This window comes from Cherax quadricarinatus, chromosome 70, assembly GCF_038502225.1.
Source record: "Cherax quadricarinatus isolate ZL_2023a chromosome 70, ASM3850222v1, whole genome shotgun sequence".
NCBI lineage: Eukaryota > Metazoa > Arthropoda > Malacostraca > Decapoda > Parastacidae > Cherax > Cherax quadricarinatus.
In genome coordinates, this window is record NC_091361.1 from 16,616,151 (window position 1) to 16,640,991 (window position 24,841).

A 24,841-nucleotide genomic window follows, 5' to 3' on the forward strand; every position below is an offset into this window, starting at 1 on the left:
TGTGTGGTGATTATCACTGGAGGCAGTGTACACCAGTTACATGTGTGGTGATCGCCACTGGAGGCAGTGTACACCAGTTACATGTGTGGTGATGACCACTGGAGGCAGTGTACACCAGTTACATGTGTGGTGATGACCACTGGAGGCAGTGTACACCAGTTACATGTGCGGTGATGACCACTGGAGGCAGTGTACACCAGTCACATGTGTTGTGATGACCACTGGAGACAGTGTACACCAGTCACATGTGTTGTGATGACCACTGGAGGCAGTGTACACCAGTCACGTGTGTGGTGATGAGCACAAGAGGCAGTGTACACAGGTCACAGGCTACACTACTATCACTTATCACCACACACACACACACACACACACACATACACACACACACACACACACACACACACACACACACACACACACACACACACACACACACACACACACACATACACACAACAGGCCTAGTGTCTAATCGACATGTGCCTAGGACAAAATGGTAACTAACACACACACACACACACACACACACACACACACACACACACACACACACATACATGGATCTTGGGGTGACTATAATACCGAGTATATCTCCCGAGGAGCACATTAGACAAATAATTGTTGCAGCATGTGGGCGCCTGGTTAACCTGACAATAGCGTTCCGATACCTCAGTAAGCAATCGTTTATCATTGTACACGTGTACGTCAGGCCCATACTGGAGTTTGCAGCACCAGTTTGGAACCCACACCTGGCCAAGCACGTCAATAAATTAGAAAAAAATGCAAAGGTTTGCAACAAGACTAATCATGGAGCTAAGGGGTCAGTCGTACGAGGAAAGGTTTTAAGGGACCTCAACCTGGACCTTAACTGGTGGACAGGAAGGAAAGGAGGGACATGATAATGACATAAAATACTAAGAGGAATTGATAAGGTGGATATAGACAGGATATTCCAACAAGAGATTACAATTGAAAGTTGAAGATTCATATGAGTCACAGGGATGTTAGGAAGTATTTCTTCAGTTATAGAGTTGTCAGGAAGTGGAAGAGTCTAGAGTGTGATGTAGTGGAGGCAGGATCCATACATAGCTTTAAGAATAGGTATAACAAAGCTCACGGAGCAGGAAAAGTGACCTAGTAGCGGCCAGCGAAGAGGCGGGGCCAGACGCTATGAATCGACTCCATCAACCAGAATTAGGTGAGCACACACATTCTCTCTTTCTCTCCGTCTCTCTCTCTCTCTCTCTCTCTCTCTCTCTCTCTCTCTCTCTCTCTCTCTCTCTCTCTCTCCCCTCACCCTCTCACTCCTCTCTGGTATCTTCTCTTAATTATCTGATAATGTTCTCAGAAGTTTGTTTACGTCCATCATGCTGACTCACGTAACACGCATCGTGGGCTGCGTATGTTATGTAAATAATACTCTTATATTTCTGTGCGAGCGCTCACACTACGTATATCCCTTTTGCGTACACTAATATTATGTACGTTTCGTGTATACGAATACTGAATATGTACGTTTTTCGTACACGAATTTTATGAATGCTTTAGGTAAACATGATATTGTGCATGTATGGTTTGTGTTCACGAATATTGTTTGTGCATGCTGTATGAAGACTAATATTGTGACGATGTTAATGTACAAGAATATGGTGTATGGTTTGTTTATATAAACGTCGTGTATGTTTAGTATTTGGGAAAATTCGGTGTACATTATGCACACGAATTCTGTTTTTGTTTTGAATACAAGAGTATTCTTTATATATTTTAAATACACGATTATGTATGCGTTTTATATATATTTATATATATATATATATATATATATATATATATATATATATATATATATATATATATATATATATATATATATATATATATATATATATATATATATAAAATGCATACATAATCGTATGTATATATGTATTGGACAATAAAGCAGACTGTAAACAGATGAGGTTTTAGGCGCCCTTATCAAACACAAACAATAACTATAAAGCAGGAACGTACACCGGTAAGTTGTCCTAATATACAAGTACAGCTAGAAATAGAAATAGAAATAGCCAGATCTTCACTTAAGGAGGTTATTAGTAGAATATTCAAGGGGTTACTAGTAGAACTATAGTAAATCAACCATTCAAATTACATTATGAATCTCTGTGTAGTCTGCAGTAAATCAAACAAACTGGCTTCCACATGGATTACTTGCCATTTTTGTGAAAACTGGTGTCACGCCCCTTGTGCAGATATCCAAGAACTATCTACAAGCAGTATTAAATCAGGGAAGTGTTTTTGGATATGCCCAAATGAGATCAATCTGTGGACTAAAATCACATTGGTATTAAAAGAGGATAACATCAAAGCAGCCTTCATAGACAACCTGGAAGCATTCTATAACAGATGGGAAAATAAAAATTCTGGGCTGGATGGTATCGCCCTTGGTGCTGGCCAGGTAGTCAGAAACTGTAAGGCTGGAGGTGCTGTCCTGGGTGACAGTAATGGTGAAGCTGGAGGTGCTGTCCTGGGAGACAGTAATGGTGAGGATGGAGGTGCTGTCCTGGGAGACAGTAATGGTGAGGATGGAGGTGCTGTCCAGGTAGTCAGTAAATGTACACATGAGGGAATGAATATAAATGACCTCGAGGGAGACAGGAGCTGTATTAGGGAAGCAAGTGTAGTCAAGGACAAGATAAAACCAATATTACAAACTAGTAATACCACAGGAGATAGAAAACAAGGGGACTCCACTAGCAATAGTGAGGATATATTACCAGAAACAACTGGTGAGAGCTCCATTGTTAGTACTAGTGAGGATAGGAATGAGACAGGTAAACATGCACCAACAGGGAATACAGTCACAGAAACCCAAGGCAAACGGAAACCAAGCCTGTGCACATAGTTTGCACTTGGTATCTGCAGGCATGGGAAATCTGGAAAAATAGATGGGACGTGCAACTATGACCACCCTAGAAAATGCCGTTCCCATATGACAACAGGAAAATGCAAGCTCACTTCCTGTACCAACTTCCAAACCAACAGATACAGATACTAGTGCCGGAAAAAAAGTTCTCCCCAGTACCACCAATACCACCAGTCCGATGACATTCTTCTTTGCAAATATACAGGGTCTAAAGCCAGCAACGAACAACAAAATACCTTTCATCCGTGGACTGCTTGCAGAGGCAAATGCAATGTTCGCTACTTTCACAGAGACCCACATAAAGGATCACTTTTGACAACGAAATATGGATCCCAGGTTACAACCTATACAGATGCGACCGAGTGAACAGGCAAAAGGGGGGGTTGGCCTGTATATCGCAGAGTCCCTTATTTACACAGTACTGCTTAATGCCTCAAATGATGTAGTGGAAGTTTTAGCAGTAAAGATCGAGAACCAAAACCTAGTCATTGTGGTAGTCTGCAAGCCTCCGGATGCAACGTCCCAGCAATTCCAGGAACAGCTGTCAAAAATTGACCACTGTCTGTAAAATCTGCCAGCTCCTGCCCATAACATCTTGCTCCAGGGGAATTTCAACTTGAGGCACCTAAAATGGAGGAATATGGCAAATAATGTTGTTGCAGTGATAACACCAGGAGGCAGCTCTGATGAGAACTCACACACACACGAGCTTTTAAATCTCTGCACAAAATTCAACTTAAACCAGCAAATAATAGAGTCTACTAGACTGGAGAATACACTAGACCTCATCTTCACTAACAATGATGATCTGATACGAAATGTCACCATATCAAAAACAATATACTCAGATCACAACATAATCGAGGTTCAGACATGTATGCGTGGAGCCCCAGACCGACAAAATGAGATTTGTCACGAGGGAACCTTCACCAAATTCAACTTCAATAATAAGAACATAAGGTGGGACCAAGTAAATCAAGTCCTAAACGATATAAGCTGGGAAGATAGACTAAGCAACACAGACCCCAACTTATGCCTAAAACAGATTAACTCGGTGGCACTCGATGTATGCTCAAGGCTTATTCCTTTAAGAAAAAGGAGGAGTAGATGTAAAATAGAAAGAGACAGGCGCTCCCTTTACAGGCGACAGAAAAGAATAACAGAGCGGCTAAAAGAGGCCAATATATCTGAAATGCGTAGGGAGTCACTGGTCAGAGAAATAGCAAACATCGAACTTAAGCTAAAGGAATCTTATAGGAGTCAGGAATCGCAGGAAGAACTAAAAGTCATAAATGAAATCGAAAGAAACCCAAAGTATTTCTTTACTTATGCCAAATCAAAGTCGAGAACAACATCCAGTATTGGGCCCCTACTTAAACAAGATGGGTCCTACACAGATGACAGCAAAGAAATGAGTGAGTTACTCAAGTCCCAATATGACTCAGTTTTTAGCAAGCCGCTAACCAGACTGAGAATCGAAATCAAAATTAATTTTTTATGAGAAAGCCACAGAATTTGGTTAACACAAGCCTATCTGATGTTATCCTGACGCCAAATGACTTCGAACAGGCGATAAATGAGATGCCCATGCACTCTGCCCCAGGGCCAGGCTAATGGAACTCAGTATTCATCAAGAACTGCAAGAAGCCCCTATCACGAGCTTTTACCATCCTATGGAGAGGGAGCATGGACACGGGGGTCGTCCCACAGTTACTAAAAACAATAGACATAGCCCCACTCCACAAAGGGGGCAGTAAAGCAATAGCAAAGAACTACAGACCGATAGCACTAACATCCCATATCATAAAAATCTTTGAAAGGGTCCTAAGAAGCAAGATCGCCACCTATCTATATACCATTCAATTACACAACCCAGGGCAACATGGGTTTAGAGCAGGTCGCTCCTGTGTGTCTCAGCTACTGGATCACTACGACAAGGTCCTAGATGCACTAGAAGACAAAAAGAATGCAGATGTAATATATACAGACTTTGCAAAAGCCTTCGACAAGTGTGACCATGGCGTAATAGCGCACAAAATGCGTGCTAAAGGAATAACAGGAAAAGTTGGCAGATGGATCTATAATTTCCTCACAAACAGAACACAAAGAGTAGTAGTCAACAGAGTAAAGTCCGAGGCGGCTACGCTCTGTTCCACAAGGCACAGTACTCGCTCCCATCTTGTTTCTCATCCTCATATCTGACATAGACAAGGATGTCAGCCACAGCACCGTGTCTTCCTTTGCAGATGACACCCGAATCTGCATGACAGTGTCTTCCATTGCAGACACTGCAAAGCTCCAGGCGGACATCAACCAAATCTTTCAGTGGGCTGTAGAAAACAATAGGAAGTTCAACGATGAGAAATTTCAATTACTCCGATATGGTAAACATGAGGAAATTAAAACTTCATCAAAGTACAAAACAAATTCCTTCCACAAAACAGAGCGAGAAACCAACGTCAAAGACCTGGGAGTGATCATGTCGGAGGATCTCACCTTCATTGTATCAATCGCATCTGCTAGAAAAATGACAGGATGGATAATGAGAACCTTCAAAACTAGGGATGCCAAGCCCATGATGACACTCTTCAGGTCACTTGTTCTATCTAGGCTGGAATATTGCTGCACACTAACAGCACCTTTCAAGGCAGGTGAAATTACTGACCTAGAAAATGTACAGAGAACCTTCACGGCACATATAACGGAGATAAAACACCTCAATTACTGGGAGCGCTTGAAGTCCCTGAACCTGTACTCCCTGGAACGCAGGCGGGAGAGATACATGATTATATACACCTGGAAAATCCTAGAGGGACTAGTACCGAACGAAAATCACTCACAACGAAAGCAAAAGACTCGGCAGACGATGCAACATCCCCCCAGTGAAAAGCAGGGGGGGGGGGTCACTAGCACGTTAAGAGACAATACAATAAGTGTCAGGGGCCCGAGACTCTTCAACTGCCTCCCAACATACATAAGGGGGATTACCAATAGACCCCTGGCTGTCTTCAAGCAGGCACTGGACAAGCACCTAAAGTCGGTACATGACCAGCCAGGCTGTGGCTCGTACGTTGGATTGCGTGCAGCCAGCAGTAACAGCCTGGTTGATCAGGCTCTGATCCACCAGGAGGCCTGGTCACAGACTGGGCCGCGGGGGCGTTGACCCCCGGAACTATCTCCAGGTAATATATATATATATATATATATATATATATATATATATATATATATATATATATATATATATATATATATATATATATATATATATATATGCAGAATAACCAATGTAAAAAAAATAGTAGAATTCCAAGCTATTTCGTGGTTTCTGCCATCATCAAGGAACTATCAAGGAACGAGAAGACATATAAGGACGAGACACAGTTCGCAGCCACACCAGATTTTTTATAATGATTTAGGTAGGTAGTCAGTGATCATAATGCTTGTCTGCTTCGTTAATATGAATATTATATATGTATGTTTTGAATATACGAATGATCAAGCCTCATAATTGCGAAATATACAACCTTACCTGTTACTGCAATATTTACTGCATTCTCCATGATGCCGAGAACACCATGATAAAGGTGCGTGTAAACAGGATGCAGAGTTTCCTGTTAGCGAAGTATTCCCGTTGCTTCTAGAGCATTTCTTAACAGCAGTAAAAAGTCACTATTTAATAGACATCTTATAAGACAAAATGTGTAAACACACCTCTCTTAATGGCCAAATATGTGTCACAAGGTTTTTCTTAAATTAACCTTTTTTGGAAAGATCATAAAAATACACAATGGCAAAATGGAAATCTTTATCGGAATTGCGTTTCGATTTGTGATCAAGTTATTTACAAATAACTAGACTTAAAAGGCTTAGTCTACAAGCAAAATGTCCCAGTAAAGATTTCCATTCTGCTATAAGTCTTCTTTTTAATTATCGACTGTATGTTTAATGAAGCAATCGATAAAATGCATAAAATATTCTCTACAGCCACATGTAGTGAACCTTCGTGAAGCTTATCTTAAATGGTCGCGTGTGTGTTTACGTCTGTATTTGTGTACTCCTATATGCGTGAGTGTGTGTGCTCATGTGCGTATGTACGCTCGTGTGTGTATGTGTACTCACCTATGTGTGTTTGTGTGTGTGTGTGTGTGTGTGTGTGTGTGTGTGTGTGTGTGTGTGTGTGTGTGTGTGTGTGTCTCCCAACAATTAATATTTGCTCATTACTTTAAAATTTGTTCATAATTTTAACCATGTATAAACATAAGTTACTAAATTTACTTACTTACATGATTCATTACTTTTGTAACTTGTGACATCATTACCTTTGTAACTTGTGACATTATTACCTTTGAAACTTGTGACATCATTACCTTTGTAACTTGTGACATCATTACCTTTGTAACTTGTGACATTATTACCTTTGTAATTTGTGACATCATTATCTTTGTAACTTGTGACATCATTACCTTTGTAACTTGTGACATCATTACCTTTGTAACTTGTTCAGCCATCAAAACTTTGGGGCCCAGTCTCTGGACCCATTATGTACCCATGTAATATTTTGACTACCGCCCACAGAATGGGTATGGGGTGACTACCGCCCACAGGATGGGTATGGGGTGATTACCGCCCACAGGATGGGTATGGGGTGACTACCACAGGATAGGTATTGGTACAAAATAAATATGTTAAACTAGCTAAATCACTTGTTATTGTGATGTATAGAGGCCTTTCCACACCACCTTCTTAGGTCTAAGTTAACTGGGCAGCTATGGCACTATCAGCCAGTGGTGATCCTCAGGTTCCTCTGTCTTGTGGGTGTTGATGCGACACTAGGTCGCCTTTGATGGTTGTTTGGTTCTAGTCAGCTGTAGGGAGTCAGGCGTGGACGATTTCCAGGTAATTGCTGTCTAGGCGTCATAGTGTAGCTGTGAGAGGGTTAAATCAGGATTTTGAGCTCTGAATATCCCGGAGAGAGTGTGTCTGCTCTGTGCACGTGGAGCTCTAGTCTGATGGTTCTTAGGAGTGTTGTGAAGTCCGTATGAACTGGCATCATTCTTACTGTTTTTTTTACACAAATCAATTTTACAGGCTCATTTCTATGCCCAGCACTATCTGAGGTATACTACCATCCCCAGGGTGAAGCCCACACCAGTCGCCTAACACCCAGGTACCTACTTACTTCCAGATGAACAGGGGCAGCAGGTGTAAGGAAACACGCCCAATATTTCCACCAAGACCAGGGATCGAACCACGGACACTCAATGTGTGAGGTAAAAGTGCTACCAACCGAGCTGCGGTTGGATTCCCATGATTATGGTGTTATAAGATTGTTATATTTTCTTCTAAGACTGCTACTTATATGAAGTGCAGATAAAAGTGTATCACTGCTACTTATATGAAGTGCAGATAAAAGTGTATCACTGCTACTTATATGAAGTGCAGATAAAAGTGTATCACTGTTACTTATATAAAGTGCAGGATAAAAGTGTATCCTCCCTGTTACGTTGTTGTCCCTTATACTTTGATAGTATGGTTCTCGCTACATGTTCTAGTATGGGGCAGCTTTTTACATAAGGGCCTTATAAGTCTAAGGTAATACTTACATTCATGATTGATCATCCTCAGTGTCTCTGAAATCTTTTCACCAGCCATCTTCACAGGTTATTTAAACTAATATTACAAAAACACATATATTCAGGGGCATTGACCCCCGAAACTCTCTCTCTCTCTCCAGGTATACAAAACATAAGCCTGTACACCCCCTAGCTGCTCTTCTAGGAAAGCCCACATGGTGCATCTAAGTAATTTGCTCTTCTTTCTTCTTGACTAATCTGTGGATTAACCAGTGTTTTGGCACACCATAGTCACCCTGGGTATGATATCTACAACTCACGTCAGTAAAGTTTAGCCAATTTTGCCCATTTATCCTTCACCACTCCTCTTCTATACTTGGCAAATATTTATATTGCTCCAGTATGTTATCCCTACGTTATATACCAAAGCAATACCTACTTAGAATATTAGGAAGCTATTTCCATGTGTATGGTAATTAGATGCCCCTGGATAATTAAAAAAGGTAATACTTATTGGTTAAGGAGGTATCCGAACTAAATGATATTTCTATATTGAGAAAACAACTATATATGCTGCAATAAAGGTATCATGGTTGTGATTAACGAACTTAAGAATGGTACAGTGTATCGAGCCTAGAATATAGGTGATATATGGAGAATAAGAGGTGCAGATTTCTAGTCGGTGATAATATATAAGTTACTGGTGACGCCTGTTACTAAGAGACTGAATTCACATAAACGAGATCCGACATAGTGATATAGAACACACATGAGTACTCACTCACATCATGAGAACAACTTAACCAACTCAATACTAGGCACATGATTTACTAGAGTAGGCAATAACTAAGGCTGACATTGTAATAGCCATCCCCTGCAACTAGTTACCATGATGCTCTCATGTGACTGACGGGTTAATTCAGTGGTTCCCAAACTGGGGGTAAATTACCCCCTGGGGGTAATTTAACCATTTTTGGGGGGTAATGGAGGGGTGACAGAAAAAAAGTTATGAATTCTGAAAATCAAGAAAACAATGCGGTACCCGGTATGAGGATTATTGTTAACTTTGTCTTAGTATATAAAGTTGTAAAGTAAACCTATTATAAGTAAGTAATAAAGTTAAACCAAATAACAATAAACATCAAAAACTAATATACAGTATTAGAAAAGAAGAAATATATAGCTAAGTGTGTGGAAACCCAAAAGTATTTTGACAAGTATGCTTCAGGACAAAAGTCACTCAGTAGCCCAGATCGACCTGTCCAGTACGCGTCACTCACTTCCTGAGGCTGCCTCTATTTCACACTGTCAGTTTATCTGTGAGCATCAGCCGAGGTAGACATAAGCTGCTATGTATGTGTACTGCCCTGTGCAGTATATAGTTAGTATTTACCCACTGTTACTGTGAATTTGTAGCTATTATTAATTTTATATATAATGTATGTGTGGTTCTTACGTTTTCAATGGTTTTGCTAGGATTAGCAGAGTATGCGAGGCTGTATACGTTCAGGTTTAGCCATATATATCAATAATAACAACATTTTGTGAAAGGGGTAACATGCTTTATGTGGCATGTTAAATTGGGTAACAAGCTGAAAAAGTTTGGGAACCACCGGGTTAATTGTATTACTATGATTTTGCAAGTCACGTGACTGACTCTTTGGGTCAGCTGAGGGGAACAGGAAAGAGAGAGGGGAATGGTAGGGAATGTGGTGAAAGAGAGAGTGAGGATTAGGAGGAGGAGGAGGAGGATAGGAGGAAGTGGGGACCTTCTTTACTTAGCTACATCTCCCCTCTCCTACTCGCCAGTGTTTTGTTTGTAAACAAAGTGTGAGGGGAGGGCCAGGCTCATGACTACATGACGCTTTCCCTGCCAGCAACAGGCCAGGGCTGCAGGGCGGGCCAGGGAGATCTGCCCTTATCTAAGGGCAGATCTGCCCGGCAGCATGGGGGGAAGGTGGGAGACTTCATCCTGTCGCTTCTTTGGTCCCGTGTTAGAAGCATTTAGCTTTCCTAACAGGGTTCACAACAATATGAACACCAGGGTTCACAACAATATGAACACCAGGGTTCACAACAATATGAAGACCAGGGTTCACAACAATATGAACACCAGGGTTCACAACAATATGAACACCAGGGTTCACAACAATATGAACACCAGGGTTCACAACAATATGAAGACAAGGGTTCACAACAATATGAACACCAGGGTTCACAACAATATGAACACCAGGGTTCACAACAATATGAAGACCAGGGTTCACAACAATATGAACACCAGGGTTCACAACAATATGAAGATCAGGGTTCACAACAATATGAAGACCAGGGTTCACAACAATATGAACACCAGGGTTCACAACAATATGAACACCAGGGTTCACAACAATATGAACACCAGGGTTGGCAATATAAACACAAATGCAGTATAATGTGATCCTTTATTGACTACGTTTCGCCCACACAGTGGGCTTTTTCAAGTCACAAACAGAGTTCTGTTTGTGACTTGAAAAAGCCCACTGTGTGGGCGAAACGTAGTCAATAAAGGATCACATTATACTGCATTTGTGTTTATATTGCCATTGTGTCGGTATTTTATACCATTTATTTCCAACACCAGGGTTCACAACAATATGAAGACCAGGGTTCACAACAATATGAACACCAGGGTTCACAACAATATGAAGACCAGGGTTCACAACAATATGAACACCAGGGTTCACAACAATATGAACACCAGGGTTCACAACAATATGAAGACCAGGGTTCACAACAATATGAAGACCAGGGTTCACAACAATATGAAGACCAGGGTTCACAACAATATGAAGACCAGGGTTCACAACAATATGAACACCAGGGTTCACAACAATATGAAGACCAGGGTTCACAACAATATGAAGACCAGGGTTCACAACAATATGAACACCAGGGTTCACAACAATACGAAGACCAGGGTTCACAACAATATGAACACCAGGGTTCACAACAATATGAATCTCAGTAGTAGTACCAATTCCTAGTAACTCAGTAGTAATACCAGTTCCTAGTAACTCAGTAGTAGTACCAGTTCCTAGTATCTCAGTAGTAGTACCAGTTCCTAGTAACCAGTTACCAGTAACCAGTGTACCAGTAGATGACTCACTACCAACCGTCTGTGTGAATCATTGACTGTATTCATATTGCTGCTGACCATAGCAGGATTTCAAACACCCTCACCCTGTAGACACTTGTGAGTCAGTCGTAGTTAGGCAGCAGAGAGAGACAGGTCGGCTGTTGGCGCTTCCCATACTTCCCGATATATATTATACGTACTACCAGCTTACGTGAGTATTTTTACCCATCCACGTATCGAAAACCCACATGACATGAACACCAGGGTTCACAACAATATGAAGACCAGGGTTCACAACAATACAGACCCCAATGTTCAAATGAAAAGTCCCAGCGTTCTCAGCAATATAGACCTCAGCGTTCACACCAATAAGAACCCCATCATTCACACCAATAAGAACCCCATCATTCACACCAAAAAGAACCCCATCATTCACACCAATAAGAACCCCATCATTCACAACAATAAGAACCCCATCATTCACAACAATAAGAACCCCATCATTCACACCAATAAGAACCCCATCATTCACAACAATAAGAACCCCATCATTCACAACAATAAGAACCACATCATTCACACCAATAAGAACCCCATCATTCACAACAATAAAAACCCCATCATTCACACTAATAATGAACCAACATTCACAAAAAAATTAGACCATTATTATGAAAGTGTGTGAGGAGAAGACCTGGGTGTTGACTATGTAAACACGAGGTTGCTTTGTAACATGTTGTGACTCCTGGTCAACCAGAGTGATGAATTCGTGGTTCACCTGGCTGTCAAGTAACTCCTGGTCAAGTAAACAAGATGAATCCGTGGTTCATCTGACGGTTATGTAACTCCTGATCAAGTAACAAGACGAATCCGTGGTTCATATGTCGGTTACGTAACTTCGGGTCAAGTAACAACAAGACGAATCCTTGGTTCGCCTGGCTGTCAAGTAACTCCTGGTCAAATAACAAGATGAATCCGTAGTTCGCCTGGCTGTCAAGTAACTCCTGGTCAAGTGACAAGATGAATCCGTAGTTCACCTATCTGTCAAGTAACTCCTGCCAGACTCGCTCCTCCCACTCATTAATTCTAACTGGTGTTGACCCTCTTAATTTATTATCGAGGAAAACCGCCTAACGAGGATGTTGAAATTATGAGAGTTATGGTCAGTGTGTGGTGAAGCCCTGAGTCCTTATCACCAGTGGTGTGAGGCTTCCCTTCAGACAGGTCACACTGGGTGGTGAAGCACTGTGTCCTTATCACCAGTGGCTTGACGATTCCCTCCAAGCAGGTCACACTGTGTGGTGAAGCACTGTGCTCTTATCACCAGTGGCGTGAGGCTTCCCTCCAGGCAGGTCACAGTGTGTGGTAAAGCGCTGTGTCCTTATCTCCAGTGGCTTGACGCTTCCCTCCAAGCAGGTCACACTGTGTGGTGGAGCACTGTGTCCTTATCACCAGTGGCGTGAGGCTTCCCTCCAGGCAGGTCACAGTGTGTGGTGAAGAACTGTGTCCTTATCACCAGTGGCCTGAGGCTTCCGTTCAGGCAAATCACACTGTGTTGTGAAGCCCTGAGTACTTATCACCAGTGGTGTGATGCTTCCCTTCAGGCAGGTCACACTGTATGGTGAAGCCCTGAGTACTTATCACCAGTGGTGTGATGCTTCCCTTCAGGCAGGTCACACTGTATGGTGAAGCACTGTGTCCTTATCACCAGTGGCGTGAGGCTTCCTTTCAGGCAAGTCACACTGTGTGGTGAAGCCCTGAGTCCTTATCACCAGTGGTGTGAGGCTTCCCTCCAGGCAGGTTACAATGTGTGGTGAATCACTGTGAGCTTATTACCAGTGGCCTGAGACTTCCCTCCAGGCAGGTACAGTGTGTGGTGGAGCACTGTGTTCTTATCACCAGTGGCGTGAGGCTTCCCTCCAGGCAGGTTACAATGTGTGGTGAAGCACTGTGATCTTATTACCAGTGGCCTGAGACTTCCCTCCAGGCAGGTACAGTGTGTGGTGGAGCACTGTGTTCTTATCACCAGTGGCGTGAGGCTTCCCTCCAGGCAGGTACAGTGTGTGGTGAAGCACTGTCTCCTTATCACCAGTGGTGTGAGGCGTCCCTCCAGGCAGGTCACAGTGTGTGGTGAAGAACTGTGTCCTTATCACCAGTGGCGTGAGGCTTCCCTCCAGGTAGGTACAGTGTGTGGTGGAGCACTGTGTTCTTGTCACCAGAGACGTTAAGCTTCCCTCATAAGATTCAGGTGGTGGGCGTGGGTGATCATAAGACTCAGATAGTGGGCGTGGGTAATCAAAAGACTCAGTGGGCGTGGATGATCATGAGACTCAGGTAGTGGGCGTGGGTGATCATAAGACTCAGATAGTGGGCGTGGGTGATCAAAAGACTCAGATAGTGGGCGTGGGTGATCATGAGACTCAGGTAGTGGGCGTGGATGATAATAAGACTCAGATAGTGGGCGTGGGTGATCATGAGAATCAGGTAGTGGGCGTGGGTGATCATAAGACTCAGATAGTGGACGTGGGTGATCATGAGACTCAGGTAGTGGGCGTGGATGATCATAAGACTCAGATAGTGGGCGTGGGTGATCATGAGACTCAGATAATGGGCGTGGGTGAAAATAAGACTCAGGTGGTGGGTGTGGGTGATCATAAGACTCAGGTAGTGGGCGTGGGTGATCATAAGACTCAGGTAGTGGGCGTGGGTGATAATAAGACTCAGGTAGTGGGCGTGGGTGATCATGAGACTCAGGGAGTGGGCGTGGGTGATCATAAGACTCAGGTAGTGTTAGTGGATGATCATAAGACTCAGGTAGTGGGCGTGGGTGATCATAAGACTCAGGTAGTGGGCGTGGGTGATCATAATAGGTGGTGGGCGTGGGTGATCATAAGACTCAAGAAGTGGGCGTGGGTGATCATAAGACTCAGATAGAGGGCGTGGGTGATCATGAGACTCAGGTAGTGGGCGTGGGTGATCATAAGATTTAGGTGGTGGGCGTGGGTGATCATAAGATTTAGGTGGTGGGCGTGGGTGATCATAAAACTCAGGTAGTGGGCGTGGGTGATCATGAGACTGAGGTAGTGGGCGTGGGTGATCATAAGACTCAGGTAGTGGGCGTGGGTGATCATAAGATTTAGGTGGTGGGCGTGGGTGATCATGAGACTCAGGTAATGGGCGTGGGTGATCATAAGACTCAGATAGTGGGCGTGGGTGATCATAAAACTCAGGTGGTGTGCGTGGGTGATCATGAGACTGAGGTAGTGGGCGTGGGTGATCATAAGACTCAGGTAGTGGGCGTGGGTGATCATAAGATTTAAGTGGTGGGCGTGGGTGATCATGAGACTCAGGTAATGGGCGTGGGTGATCATAAGACTCAGATAGTGGGCGTGGGTGATCATAAGACTCAGGTGGTGTGCGTGGGTGATCATAAGACTCAGATAGTGGGCGTGGGTGATCATAAAACTCAGGTAGTGGGCGTGGATGATCATAAGACTCAGGTAGTGGGCGTGGGTGATCATAAGACTCAGATAGTGGGCGTGGGTGATCATAAGACTCAGGTAGTGGGCGTGGGTGATCTTGAGACTCAGATAGTGGGCGTGGGTGATGATAAGACTCAGGTAGTGGGCGTGGGTGATCATAAAAGTCAGGTAGTGGGCGTGGGTGATCATAAAACTCAGATAGTGGGCGTGGGTGATCATAAGATTTAGGTGGTGGGCGTGGGTGATCATAAAACTCAGGTAGTGGGCGTGGGTGATCATAAGATTTAGGTGGTGGGCGTGGGTGATCATAAAACTCAGGTAGTGGGCGTGGGTGATCATAAGATTTAGGTGGTGGGCGTGGGTGATCATAAAACTCAGATAGTGGGCGTGGGTGATCATAAGATTTAGGTGGTGGGCGTGGGTGATCATAAAACTCAGGTGGTGGGCGTGGGTGATCATAAAGCTCAGGTGGTGGGCGTGGGTGATCATATGATTTAGGTGGTGGGCGTGGGTGATGATAAGACTCTGGGCATATGGTGTCCTAATTGATGAGATCTTGCCTGGTGACGTCTTAACAATGGTCTATGATCTTGCCTGGTGACGTCTTAACAATGGTCTATGATCTTGCCTGGTGACGTCTTAACAATGGTCTATGATCTTGCCTGGTGACGTCTTAACAATGGTCTATGATCTTGCCTGGTGACGTCTTAACAATGGTCTATGATCTTGCCTGGTGACGTCTTAACAATGGTCTATGATCTTGCCTGGTGACGTCTTAACAATGGTCTATGATCTTGCCAGGTGACGTCTTAACAATGGTCTATGATCTTGCCTGGTGACGTCTTAACAATGGTCTATGATCTTGCCTGGTGACGTCTTAACAATGGTCTATGATCTTGCCTGGTGACGTCTTAACAATGGTCTATGATCTTGCCTGGTGACGTCTTAACAATGGTCTATGATCTTGCCTGGTGACGTCTTAACAATGGTCTATGATCTTGCCTGGTGACGTCTTAACAATGGTCTATGATCTTGCCTGGTGACGTCTTAACAATGGTCTATGATCTTGCCTGGTGACGTCTTAACAATGGTCTATGATCTTGCCTGGTGACGTCTTAACAATGGTCTATGATCTTGCCTGGTGACGTCTTAACAATGGTCTATGATCTTGCCTGGTGACGTCTTAACAATGGTCTATGATCTTGCCTGGTGACGTCTTAACAATGGTCTATGATCTTGCCTGGTGACGTCTTAACAATGGTCTATGATCTTGCCTGGTGACGTCTTAACAATGGTCTATGATCTTGCCTGGTGACGTCTTAACAATGGTCTATGATCTTACCTGGTGACGTCTTAACAATGGTCTATGATCTTGCCTGGTGACGTCTTAACAATGGTCTATGATCTTGCCTGGTGACGTCTTAACAATGGTCTATGATCTTGCCTGGTGACGTCTTAACAATGGTCTATAATCTTGCCTGGTGACGTCTTAACAATGGTCTATGATCTTGCCTGGTGACGTCTTAACAATGGTCTATGATCTTGCCTGGTGACGTCTTAACAATGGTCTATGATCTTGCCTGGTGACGTCTTAACAATGGTCTATGATCTTGCCTGGTGACGTCTTAACAATGGTCTATGATCTTGCCTGGTGACGTCTTAATGGTCTATGATCTTGCCTGGTGACGTCTTAACAATGGTCTATGATCTTGCCTGGTGACGTCTTAACAATGGTCTATGATCTTGCCTGGTGACGTCTTAACAATGGTCTATGATCTTGCCTGGTGACGTCTTAACAATGGTCTATGATCTTGCCTGGTGACGTCTTAACAATGGTCTATGATCTTGCCTGGTGACGTCTTAACAATGGTCTATGATCTTGCCTGGTGACGTCTTAACAATGGTCTATGATCTTGCCTGGTGACGTCTTAACAATGGTCTATGATCTTGCCTGGTGACGTCTTAACAATGGTCTATGATCTTGCCTGGTGACGTCTTAACAATGGTCTATGATCTTGCCTGGTGACGTCTTAACAGTGGTCTATGATCTTGCCTGGTGACGTCTTAACAATGGTCTATGATCTTACCTGGTGACGTCTTAACAATGGTCTATGATCTTGCCTGGTGACGTCTTAACAATGGTCTATGATCTTGCCTGGTGACGTCTTAACAATGGTCTATGATCTTGCCTGGTGACGTCTTAACAATGGTCTATGATCTTGCCTGGTGACCACATTAATTATTTACGAATAAGACACAATAGCAACACCTGGAGATATTTATTCCTGAATCTATCGGCAATTAAGATACCCAAGAATGTAGTAGTAGTAGTAGTAGTAGTAGTAGTAGTCGTAGTAGTAGTAGTAGTAGTAGTAGTCGTAGTAGTAGTAGTAGTAGTAGTAGTAGTAGTGGTAGTAGTCGTAGTAGTTGTAGTAGTAGTAGTCGTCGTAGTAGTAGTAGTAGTAATAATAATAGCAGCAGAAGTGGCAGTAGTAGTATCAGTAGTAGTAATAGTAGTAGTAGCAGTTGTAGCAGTAGTAGCACTAGCAGTAGTAGTAGTAGTAGTAGTAGTAGAAGTAGTAGTAGTAGTAGTAGTATTAGTAGTAGTAGCAGCAGCAGCAGCAGCAGCAGCAGCAGCAGCAGCAGCAGCAGCAGCAGCAGTAGTAGTAGTAGTAGTAGTAGTAGTAGTAGTAGTAGTAGTAGTACTGGTAGCAGTAGTTTTGACGTGATCAATCCGTCACTCTCGGGGAAAGGTAGTCAGCCTGGAGCATAGACAAGCGGCCCAACATTGTATACTAGAGTACCAACGAGTACACGCAGTTGGAGTCGACGTCTCAGGTGAGTGTGGCCGAGTACAGGAGGTTCTTTAGCAAAGGAGACTTTCTCTGTATCATGATACCATGGTGTTGATGTGTCAAACTAGTATCATGGAATCATACCATTATAGCACCATAATGTCACAGTAACACCACAGTATGACTCAAGAAATCGTAATGACACGATTGCAAATAAACCATACCCCCGGCCGGGATTGAACCCGCGGTCATAGAGTCTCAAAACTCCAGCCCGTCGCTTTAGCCACTAGACCAGCTAGCCACAATAAGATTCATCCAACTAGGTATATTTCTACACCATAGGAAGGTTAGCACAGGCACCTCTGTGACCACAAATGCAAGTTTTTACAGACGAATCTCTGTGGTTTAACACCACAGTATCTTGCAACAGGGAAAGACTTCCGCAACTTCTTTTGAAAAACAAGTATTAAAGATGACATACTTCCACAAGTGAGCCACGCCCACCTGTGATGACATCTTCATCTGCTTTACTTCACTTCTACTCTAGTACACGCGCCGCATGTTTATGTCTTAGGCTTGAGGGACTGACTACCTTTTACCACGGATGACAGACTAATCAAATCCAAACTACTGTTGTCCCCAGTGTTATATTCGCCTGTATTCGACTGGAGAAACCTGTTGTACAGGCGAAGCATTTGGGCAATAAAGTTATTTAAGTATTGCACATGTGTTTTATTCCTTATCTTGCCTGTAGTTTATGTCATCAATAATATTATTCATATCGTACCCCGGAAATAATCTGTCGTTAGTAGTGCAGGAAATGCACTTAAGCCTCTCAATAATTCTGTAAAATCCTATGAGGACTAGCTCCAAATCTGCTCACTGAAATTACTCCTTACAATGCACGAGGGTCAGCAGACAGTACCGTTAGGTAAGACACATATGCAACAGTTAGGTATCTTTATTACGAAACGTTTCGCCTACACAGTAGGCTTCTTCAGTCGAGTACAGAAAAGTTGATAGAAGCAGAAGAGACTTGAAGACGATGTAATCAGTCCATCACCCTTAAAGTTTTGAGGTGGTCAGTCCCTCAGTCTAGAAGAGCATTGTTCCGTAGTCTGAAACAATATTGTTTCAGACTACGGAACAATGCTCTTCTCCAGACTGAGGGACTGAAACAATATTGTTTCAGACTACGGAACAATGCTCTTCTCCAGACTGAGGGACTGACCACCTCAAAACTTTAAGGGTGATGGACTGATTACATCGTCTTCAAGTCTCTACTGCTTCTATCAACTTTTCTGTACTCGACTGAAGAAGCCTACTGTGTAAGCGAAACGTTTCGTAATAAAGATACCTAACTGTTGCATATGTGTCTTACCTAACAACCTGTCGGTATTTTATACCATTTTAATGTTCAGACAGTACCGTAGTACAACCTGTGAGAAGCTGGGTTACACCAGACACACTTAGACAACTAACTCAGTGAGAGTAAATTTAGGTCAAAGACTTTCAAGACATCCTCTTCTCAAGTATAGGGGAAAATTGCCAGCAGACTCCTAAATGCTTGCAAGACGGAACTTAACGGGCTACTCTATACAGTTTCTCATCAGCCAGGTTGTGGTTGTGATGTTAGTCTGAGACGATGTATCGGAAATTAGGGCAACAGGCGAGTGCTGCAGGTAGAAGGTTGACAGATATGGGAAGGTAGGTACGTTAGTTGGCAGGTGAGAAGATTGGCAGATGTGGGAAGGTAGGTACGTTAGTTGGCAGGTGAGAAGGTTGGCAGATGTGGGAAGGTGGGTACGTTAGTTGGCAGGTGAGAAGGTTGGCAGGCAGACATGTGGGAAGGTGGGCACTTTAGTTGGCAGGCAAAAAGGCTGGCAGACAGACATGTGGAAAGTTGGGTACGTTAGTTGGCAACGAGAAGGGTGGGAAAATATACAATGCAGGGAGGAATGTTAGCTGATAGGTTAGAACCCTGACAGGTTCAAATGGGCTAGTGAGTGGGTGTGAAGGTGGGTAGATAGGCAGGTGGACAAATAAGCAGGTGGGCAGGTAAGAGGGTGGGTAATTGGTAAGGTTGAAATGTGGATACCTGGGCAGGCGAGGCGTAGACATGGTGGGCAGTGAGCCAAACCTTGACAACCAACGCTTTCTGATTTCTTGTGGATAATTCGTGTAGCTGTCCATGTGAATTGTGAAGCTTATCATCTTGACAATGATCTCTCTCTCGCTCTCGCTAAGTCGTCTACTTTCTTCCCTTCACTTCCTCTCATGCCGTTCAGTAAAAATTGTTTTGCAGCTGAAGAAAGGAATAAAAGACAGTGATAACTTCAGTTACAAAGAGAGAGAGAGAGAGAGAGAGAGAGACAGAGAGAGAGAGACAGAGAGACAGAGACAGAGAGAGAGAGAGAGAGAGAGAGAGAGAGAGAGAGAGAGAGAGAGAGAGAGAGAGAGAGAGAGAGAGAGAAAGTTGAATGTAAACTGACTAGCTGGTTTGCTGACTGACTGGTTAGTTTATCGGCTGACAGCGTTGCTTGAGTGGTTGGTTTGTTGGCTGACTGGCTTTCTCATTTACTTTGCCTGGTTGATCGGTTGGTTGGCTGGCTGGTTGATTGTTATCTGCCTGGCTGGTTAGCTTGTTCGATGGCTAACTGACTGGCTGGCTGGCTGGCTGACTGACTAACTGGCTGTCTTTCTAGTTAGCTACCTGGCTGGTTAGCGGTTTGTTGGATGGCTACGCAAGTGCTAATTAAGCTTAGCAGCCATCCAAAGGTTAGTAGGAGACGCTGGCATAAGCATTGACTCAGACAATAAACACAGATATAGTTACAATCAATCATGATCACTTTCCGTAACAATCGCGAATCATAAACAAGTATAGCGATGCTCCTCCATTAAGATATGTCTAACAGCATCATCCCCTGGTATTTACAAAGGTTAAAACGGTTGATAAACACGGCCTTTTGAGTCACATATTAGCTCACCTCAGTGGAAATAAAATAAGCTTAATTGTGCCTCTAATTATGACTAAGATTCATACAAGAAAATTTGTGTATTAGGGAAGATTCAACCAGACGGCGACTGTTAAAGTTGGAAGTAGGGTAGTCAGTTTTAGCAGAAGACCAGTCAATAGGATGGCTGTGATCTCTGACGTGACAGAAAAAAGCATTGTTAGTGCCGGCAAGCCTAACACTATTTTTGTGCTCCCTAAATTTGTCAGAAAGAGATCGACCAGTTTCTCCAAAGTATTGAAGAGGACAGAGGAACAACGCTCTTCGCACTAATCTCGTTCATACCTCTCCTCCCTCTACAGATGCTCCTGGTGTCTACTCTATTTCTTGTTCCTCCTGTTCTCTTCAATACTTTGGAGAAACTGGTCGATCTCTTTCTGACAGACTTAGGGAGCACAAAAATAGTGTTAGGCTTGCCGACACTAACAATGCTCCTTTCTGTCACGTCAGAGATCACAGCCATCCTATTGACTGGTCTTCTGCTAAAACTGTCTTCCCTACTTCCAACTTTAACAGTCGCCGTCTGGTTGAATCCTCCCTAATACACAATTTTCCTTGTATGAATCTTAATCTTGGCTTCGTCTCTGTAGATGCCTTTCTCTCCCACAACATTGTAAAATGCTCCAAACTTCAGAACACTCGTGACCTAACCTGATTCCTCCTTATTCTTCTTCTGCCTCTTCCCCTTTTCCTCTTTCCTTTTTCTCCTTTGGGTTGTCTTTCTTCTGCCCTGTGTATTTGTTCCTTTTATTTATTTATTTGCTTTTTCCTTCCCCTCGTTCTTCTTGCTCTTACCCTCTGTGGGCACCAGCTCCCTTACAGTGCTCCTCTTTCTTAGTATTTGACTGGCCCCTCCTACTCTTAATACCTCCCCACTACTACTTCCTTCCACCTCCACCACTACCACTACTACTACCACCTCCTGCCTATATATACCCATCCTGCTCTCCTTTTCGTTAGTGTGACTTTGTAAATGGTCCAAGTCGGACCGAAACGTCGTCGTAAGCTCCTCTCTTCTGTGTGCGGGTTATTTATGTATTGTTCCAGTCACGGTATTGTGCCTTTTTGTTATATACCCTTATGTGTCCATGTATTGTTTGTAACGGCTTGACAAAGCTTCTGGAGAGCGAAACGTTGCCACAATAAAATATCACATTAGTTGCACTTGTGTCCTTTTAATTAACATGTCGGTAATTCTACCATCATTAATGCAATTTGAGGTTGTTGTAAGCTAAATTCTCTTCATGAGCTGTTGCTTGACCTTAGAAGAATGCAATATCTAGCTCATACTCAGTGATAGAATAATTACTCTCATCAATATTTTGACTCTTGCAATAAATTTCAACCTTTCCATGTTTGATTCAATCAAATATGTGCTAGGAGATTGTCACGTGGATGTTCTGGCCCAGTTATTTATGAGAACATTTGCTTTTTCAAGAGGGCGAGGATACCTGGAGAGAATTCCGGGGGTCAACGCCCCCTGTTTAAGCAGTTTTTTTGTGACTTGTGTTTTTTAGTCCAGATCGACTCTTAGAAATCTTTAAAAATGTTTTTTACCCTTGCAGTAACCAGTTCAAGTCGTCTTGTAGTTTTCATTTTCGAAGATTTGTGTTTGTATTGTCATTATCACCTTTTCTGCAACCTGTGAAATATATAGATCTGTGCAGTCTGATAATTTCTTCTATTTGAGTACCTGTTGTTAATTACAGGAAGTTTTTGCCAGTGGTGCCTTATCTTCTCGTTATTAAGTTTGTTTTCAAGTCTCCATTGGCTGTGGCACTCATTATCGTTTCTTGGGGTTATATTTCAGCAGTCTTCCCCATTATTTTCGAAGAAATATATATGCTACTGTATTTACGTTGTAACCTCCTGGTTCACAAATAACTCACATTTAGAAAGGCAACGTAAGAAAACATTTCATTCCGGATCATTATAAAGTCTCTTGTTCCTCCTGTTAATGTTATTACGAAATCTTCCTTTCGTTTGTTTTCGTGTATTCCCTGTTGGCGCTGAGAAATCTTTCTTACCGTTTTATCGAATTATTTTATGATCCTGTGAGTATTTTCTTTTTACATAATCGGTAGTTTTCCACCAACATTCTGCGAGTCGAAGAAGAAAATACATTATCTTCATTATTTGTATTTTTGGCTTTTAATTACAGAAAACTGAGAACTAGATTAGGGTATCGCTTGCATTCTCCACCTCTAGCTCATATTTATATGCTCTTGCAATGGTTATAAAATGCATAAAGAAGAGCAAATAGTCATTTAGTGATACAGGACAATGAGCCATTTCTGCAGCATTTGAACGGAGATCAACATCATTGTGGGTATGATGGGTAGAATTAAATAGTCTCCCCAACTGTCGAACGTTCTAATACAGAAAATCGTTCGCAAAATAATAATAATAATAATAATAATAATAATAATAATAATAATAATAATAATCTTACACATAAGCAACAGATCAATGAGGCAAAAAGTTGTTCTGCTGGAAATCGCGTTGATAATCAGAGTTAATTAAGATTATAAATACAAGCAAATGCTTTTAGCGCATATAATCTGCTCTGTAATTGTCGCACAACTGGTAAGGTACTACTTGGTAGACTGCCAGGCGAAACTAATACTTAGAAATCATCCCTACAACGACCATCAAACCAGGTGTACGGTTGCTTGTTATATATCGTGTTAGTCACACCAACAGTAAAAGTTAGATCGACAAGTACTGGGCACTATACACACATTGTCAAGTACTGGACACTATACACACATTGACAAGTACTGGACACAATACACACATCGACGAGTACTGGACACTATACACATGTTATTGCGACCCCTGAATGGGTCACAATGTATATAATGTATATTACCTGTTCATATAGTTTTATATTGCTTATATCTGCGATATTAGCTAAATCGTAAATATGTTGCTTTATATTATTATTTGACTTAGTTATATTATTAGGTAGGATGTAACATTATATATTATTCAGTGCTCATAGTTCGAGTGTTAAGGAGCTGATGGCGTTCTATAACAAGCGTTTCACTCGTTACGCTGCTGGCTTCTCTGTGTTGCTGGGCAGCAGCAGTCCACAAAGAGTCACGTAATCAGGGGGGGGGGGTGATCACACCTCACCTGGAGAGTAGTTTGCCTGGGCTGTGCTGTCTGTTGTCGGTTGAACACTGCTTCTAACAAGGGGTCCCACACCTGCTCTCCCTTGTGGGCCCTTCTTGGAAGATCATCTGTGTCCCTTTCTTGTTGTTGGTTCTGTGTAACTCTGTTCACAGAACATAGTCTAGACTTAGGGATTTTCGACGTTGTACTGAGGTTGTGTGTCTCTTAGACACTCTGAGAAACTCAGGTCCTGAGCTGTAGTTTCTGACCTAAATTGTACTGGTATCTGTGCACTGTCACAGTCAGGGATTTTCTAATGCTGAACTTAGATTCAGTAGTATGGGAGTTTTGTGACTTTTGTGGAGGATCTGCAGATGGTCCCTACCTAGTGTCGTTATATTATCTCCTTGTTCCTTATTCTTTGTTGCTGTTGCTTGTTATATTGCTGTTCGGCTTAACAGTCGCCTTATTGTTCAAGTAAACTGTTCTGATTGCCAGTTTGGTCAAGAAGTTAGTTTATGTGAGGACTTTTAGTCAGTCACTTGTTAAGTCTAGTCGAGTCTTGAGACATAGCCAACTACTTAGAGCACTTACACACATATATACAAACTTACTTGTATATATATGTATTATGTTATTAAATGTTAACAGTGTACGAGACGGTACTTAAAAGCCATTAAGATGTGATATGTGCCTTCAGCACAATACTACTGTACACGAGAGAAGTGTAGGAACTTGTATCCTATATTATATTCAGTTAATTGCTTTAATGTACTTTGATAATATATGCCTAGACAACTTAATTGTTAA